At 31.3% G+C, this 6011-nt stretch overlaps 1 long non-coding RNA gene across 3 annotated transcripts; it reads right to left on the minus strand.

Annotated features, from left to right (window-relative positions):
• Positions 1-209: 209 nt before the first annotated feature.
• Positions 210-5509, minus strand: LOC122584193. 3 transcript variants are annotated; one of them, XR_006321484.1, is made up of 5 exons: positions 5229-5509; positions 2569-2614; positions 2053-2474; positions 1879-1950; positions 210-497 (listed from the first exon to the last, which is right to left on the minus strand). It is a non-coding gene; the product is annotated as an uncharacterized LOC122584193 (long non-coding RNA). The 3 variants fall into 3 exon arrangements; XR_006321483.1 differs by having other exon boundaries at positions 2053-2290; positions 2384-2614; XR_006321482.1 differs by having other exon boundaries at positions 2053-2614.
• Between the last annotated feature and the right edge of the window lie 502 nt (positions 5510-6011).

Raw genomic sequence — 6011 nt, forward strand, 5'->3', positions numbered from 1 at the left:
GAAAACCAGCTCATTAATCAGAACATTCTTAATTGTATGAAGAGAGGTACCAATTCATCTTTTTTAGTCTTTTTCATGCAAGGACATTAAAGGTGCACCGTTATTTGTGATCAACTAGGTGATTCATAAAAATTGAAATGCAACAAAAACAAACATAGTTAATCCAACTAAATAAAAAAATTGTCAAATGCATTAACACTGACAAAAAATTGGAGGTGCACCGTTATTTGTGATCAACTACGTGATTCATAAAAATTGAAATGCAACAAAAACAAACATAGTTAATCCAACTAAATAAAAAAATTGTCAAATGCATTAACACTGACAAAAAATTGGAGGTCAAAACATAACATCAAAATCGAGGCCCAAAAAAATCCAAATCAAGATGAAAAACAAAAGTATTATTGAATAAAGCAAGTACTCCAACACGGCTTAATACTCCTCATCACTGCATACCACTCGTCATCTTTATTGATACAAAGTGGCCGCCTTTGCAACTTGTTTGACAAAGGATAAACCAAAGTTAAAAATAACTGGATATGCACGTTAAAATAATTCTCTTAATTTTGGATAAGCACAAAAAATTCAATTATCCAAAAGCTGAATATTTGTTTAATGATGCTCCATACTTGAACATTGTATCAAGTAAAAAGCTATTATAAATTGGCACTCAAACTATTGTTCTTAAGATATGATAATCTAAAGACTTCAATGAAGCACAATGACTAAGAGATTAATTAGTAACAATAGACTTTGACCACTCGACAAATCTTTTAAAATATTAGGGAAAGTAAAAAAAAATCCGATATGGGAGATACAAAGACTTGGGAAATACTTGATGTTTGAAGATTAAAATCTGGAAGATTATAATATGTTGGACTTTTGGTTACCATCCATTCGTGGACTTTTGGATTAAAATCTTCAAACTATTTGTTCAATGCTTTCTGTATATATCTCATCGTGTAGAAGTACTGTAAAAATGGGTGACACTTTTCGTGGACATTTGGACTGGATACAAAAAAAAATTATTGTTCAAGGCTTAAGACTAATAACAGCTCTATATATCTCTCATGTAGAAGGATTGTTAACTTCTCCACTGTCAATTTGAGGTGGGAAGCCTGGTTTCTACATAATTGTTAATCAACACGAAATATAAAACCACCACTAATTAATATAAAAATCACAGGAGTTTTATAATCCAAGCACATAAAACGATTGTTAAAAGCCTCAACAGACTGCAAGTATTTGATGTCAAAACATAAATCTAATTCGAGGCCGATAAAAACAAATTGCACTATATAATAAGCTAAGTACTCCAGAGCTGCTGACAACTCCTTTTACAGCATTCCCGAAAGGGAAATATCTAACTTTTGATATTATTAAAAGTAGGTTATATTGACCGGTTTTAATAGTAACCCCATGTTATAAAGCTCTTGAATAATTTGGCACATTTTATTTAAGGCATCAAGGTACAACATGCATTAAACTCAGCGAAAAAAGATGATACAAATGATATAATTTGCCATAATAATGATTCTGATCGATATATCTATTAAGATGAGCGTCTCCTTTGAAGACTCAAAAGCTACAAATAACTCACTCAAGATTTTAACTATAAATTATAATTATAAGCTCAGTTGGTTTTCATGTATATTATTGAAGGCAATAATGATCACCTAGATGTCTATACTGGTCATGCATCTAATATCCACATAGCAGGTTTCTAGTTAAAACCTAACTAAGTAAAATATCCGTAAGTAAACATCTGCATATCAACTTGAGGTATATACCTGAATCAATTGTTTTATAATATACACTATGTATATTTGAAATTATAAAATCATATTTATATGATTAATAAATGCAGTATGAATTTACCTTCACGAAACTGCGTCCAGCTGTAATGGAGTTAGCATGTTGGGGCAATATATTTGTGTCGCCTACAGGTTCCTAATACAGAATTTAAAATGATAATATTTAGTGTAACATACTTTGGAATAGTAACTGGTAAGTAATACAGAATTTGTAATGATAATATTTAGTGTAACATACTTTGGAATAAGTGATTTGGAGTTATCTCCACATCTCGGGCACCTTAATCCATTACCAGCGTTGCCCTCATTTTTAACCTGAATCACCTTCTTGTTGCAATATTAAAATAAAGAAAATGATTAATTTTGTCAAACTAAAGATCCTTCATGTACAAACCATAATACATAGCTCATAAGTGTACTTGCTACAAAGCTCATGTAGATTGGCCCTCTTAAAATTGTCTGCAAATATGAGAATGCTGCAGGTTTATATAATCACAATCACAAAAACATGAGTATATTCAATAATGACCCTGAAACACAACATATCCCAAAAAGAAATTCTAAAGAACCTTTATGTAACCCCCATCGAGGGCTATAGCAAGATTGCAATATGCAATTGAACCAATGATTTGAATAGAAGCTTAATTTGCAGTAGCACGACTGCATAAGCAGATAGAAGTAAAAGACATTAATTCAATACATGTCGTCTCTATAGAGTTAATATAATGCTCCACTGATGCTTTGTACTTCCCACCTTCTAAAGCTTCATTTCCTACACCCTTGAGTTGACGGAATTATAGCTGAAAAGGCACAAGTCAACTACGAAATAAATATTCAGTCCCATAACCAACTCAAAGACTACTGATTATTGCACTGTCCATCGATCACCTAGACAGAAAGTTTCATAATGTAGCTAGCTCATGGTAGAAGAGTACAAAAGCCAATACATTGAATCTTTTGGTCAATCTTCGTGAATAAACTAAAAGTAACACATAGAATGACAAAAACGAAAGTTTTAATGAATTTGGGCCATCTAGGCCGAAGGTGAAGCACTTACAGCCCTCTGTTCAAACTTCAAACTATCATCGAATACTATAACTAACAAAAACATTATTTGATCTAATGATATTTGCAACACAAAGCCAACAGATTGAAATTAGTAGTCAATAGTCAAGAACAAACTAAAAGTAACACTGGAAGGACAAAAATTTAAGTTTTAATGACTTCGGACCATCTGTGCCAAAGGTTATGCAGCTACAGCCCTCTGTAGGCGTCCAACATTGGCACAAAAATATAAATATCACATACCAACCAGTAAAGCATCAAACCAATATCACAGAGCAGTCAAAGGACGACAGGCAATCTCAAATACAAAGAAATTATCTCGCATCAAATCAATATCGATAAAGAATTCTATCTTAGCACATAAACTTCATATTTCGGATCATATACAGTACTACAGGCCCTATTTTCTTCATATTTTCATGCTGAATAAGAATATGTTTTTCCCTTATGATAACACATATACATTACTAATATTGAGTATGGGCATGTCATATATTAGTTCACAATTTATATCTTCAAAACACATTAAATATTCAAATATGATTTTTATTTACAAAAACCTAAAGTGATTACATATATGAAGATGAGTTCACGATTTATATTTTCAAAACACATATTAAATCAAATATAATTTACATTGACAACACCCAGGACCCATACTCAAATGATATAACCCATACCGATATACTGATAAATATATATATAAATATATATATATATATTTATATATATATATATATATAAGAATATTCATGAGATTGATATACATGATATCGAAAAAAAAAACCTGGATGAAAGGATTGAAAGTGTGAAATTGAAAGTGAAAATAAAAAAAAAAGTTTAAATGCTGAAATACCTATATATCTATAGATTATATCTATTTTATTAAAAACCCTAAATCCTTGAAGTTTAGGGGGTTGAGGTTATCATCAACAACTAAATGGGGAAGATATGGGAGGCTGAAATATGATGTATATTAGGGACGCATTTGGGCTGTGTTTCCAAAATTTTATAAGTCTGTAGCTACGAAATGATCATTTATGTATTGTTGCTTTCCCAATTAGAAACAAAATTAAGGTTGGTTAAAGTGGTAGATACAACTACACGTGAATCCGGAGGTCACGGTTTGCAAAAATGCCATGTTACTTACAAGTTACAACCAGCTTGATTTGGGTTAACTTCTTATTTCTAGCGAATAATTTAGGTAAAACCAAAAAAGATTTAAAAGAAAAATGAGGATTTTAAAAGCCATTCAAAGTGTTTTCACTTATGAAATTAAAAAAACCTTCTAAGTCACTTCAAACCAAAAATCACATATAATTAATGGAAGGTAAATCATATTTGATATTCTAACATCTTTATTTAAGGATCATGATAAAGAAAAAAGAGTCCTTAAATAAAAGACTAAATTGCCAAAAAAGCACACCACTATCTTTATTTTACGTTGGTTTGACTTAACTCACCAATATCTTTGTTCGAAACTGATCTGAATTCAGCTATGATACATATTATATTGGCAACACACAGAAACACAGTAATATCATAAGCCAAGTAAATTCAGAACACATGTTTCAAGATTAATGACAGTTTCACCCAAATATAAGAAACAAAAGACAAAGTTGACATGCGAAAGCAACTTTTACAGCAAAAAAAAATGTAGGTTTATTGAGGGCATAGGCCCAATAGTGTTTGGGTATGTCTGTTTTGAAGGAATGGTTTGGAAACATGATTGATACCCATTAAATCATGAATCGTCCATACCCACCTATAGGTCTGTCTGGTTTCTAAATCTATACTCATTAAACCAGTTATCAAACTTTTCTCCTGGTAACATCACACTCTAACTAAATACATGTAAGAAAAAAGAGAGCAGCTATATGCATTGCTATACGGCAATCCAATAAATAACGCATAAGTTTTCCCGAAAATTTATTATGTGTATCCTACTTAAAACCTTCCACCATATATATCCATAAAAAGTGATTATATTTTGGATTTTGAGGAGGTGGGTCAAAACCTGATCTAATTGATTTTTTATCACGACCAAACTAAACAAAATTAAGCATGAAATTATAACTATGAAATTAACCAAAATCCATTATAAATATGAGTTAACCACAAAAAAAAGGCTATAACAAAAGAAATTATAACACATTTATATGAAAAGAACCTAATTTTATCTATCTTGACATGTAGTGTACAACAGGAAACACCAACAAAGAGTAGATTAAAAAGAGAACATCGTCAGGATTCGATTGTAAACGAACTATAACTATGAATTAACCAAAATCCATTCATAAAAACACAAGAAGCAATAGCTGAATTTTTTTTTATTAAAATAAAACATACCTGTCTTGGAATCACTGCAGTGATGACTGATGAGGCTAGGGTTCGTTCTTAAAAATTGGGATAAAAGCCATCTAATATAAAACCCCCAAATTTGAGGTTATCTTTTCCTATTCAAAAACGCTGAGGCTCATGGAATAAAAACTACAAAAATAAAAGAAACATAGTTAATCCAATACAAGCCTGGAAAATATAACGAAAATATATCGGTAAGATATAAATTAGGAAGAGATTTGGGGAGCAAATAAGAAAGATTTTCGGGGACGAAAGAATTCGAAAAACTCAAAATAAGGAAGGCAGAAGACAGGTAAAGGGATCTTCTGGATGTTTTTTTTAAAAAAAAGCCGTGTGAATGAATCTTATTATTAGTAAGTTTGAGAATCATTAACAAAACCACTTTGGTTGAACTGGTAAACATGCTGAGCTATCAAACATAAGGTCTCGGGTTCGAAACCCAAAAATCCCTTTTTTATAATATAAAGGGTGTATTTACGTCATATGTGGACCCTACACAATGCTGATGTGGATGCTAACGTGGCATACAAATCGCTCTGGTAACGCCATATCAGAAAAAGCTGACTTGGCGGGCTTAGAGAGCGCCACTCGAGCGCTTTCTGATAGCCTTTTATATATATATAGATATAGATTTTCATTCATATTTGTGATCAATTTTTATGTACATTTTTGGGTATTGATTAACTAGGTATGTAGTAAGTAGTAGTAACTAATAACATTTTAGCCTTGACTTGTTTTGGTAATGATTTGTGATTTATATCTTTGGTATTT

This window comes from Erigeron canadensis, unplaced genomic scaffold (assembly GCF_010389155.1).
Source record: "Erigeron canadensis isolate Cc75 unplaced genomic scaffold, C_canadensis_v1 Conyza_canadensis_unscaffolded:10, whole genome shotgun sequence".
Classification (NCBI taxonomy): domain Eukaryota; kingdom Viridiplantae; phylum Streptophyta; class Magnoliopsida; order Asterales; family Asteraceae; genus Erigeron; species Erigeron canadensis.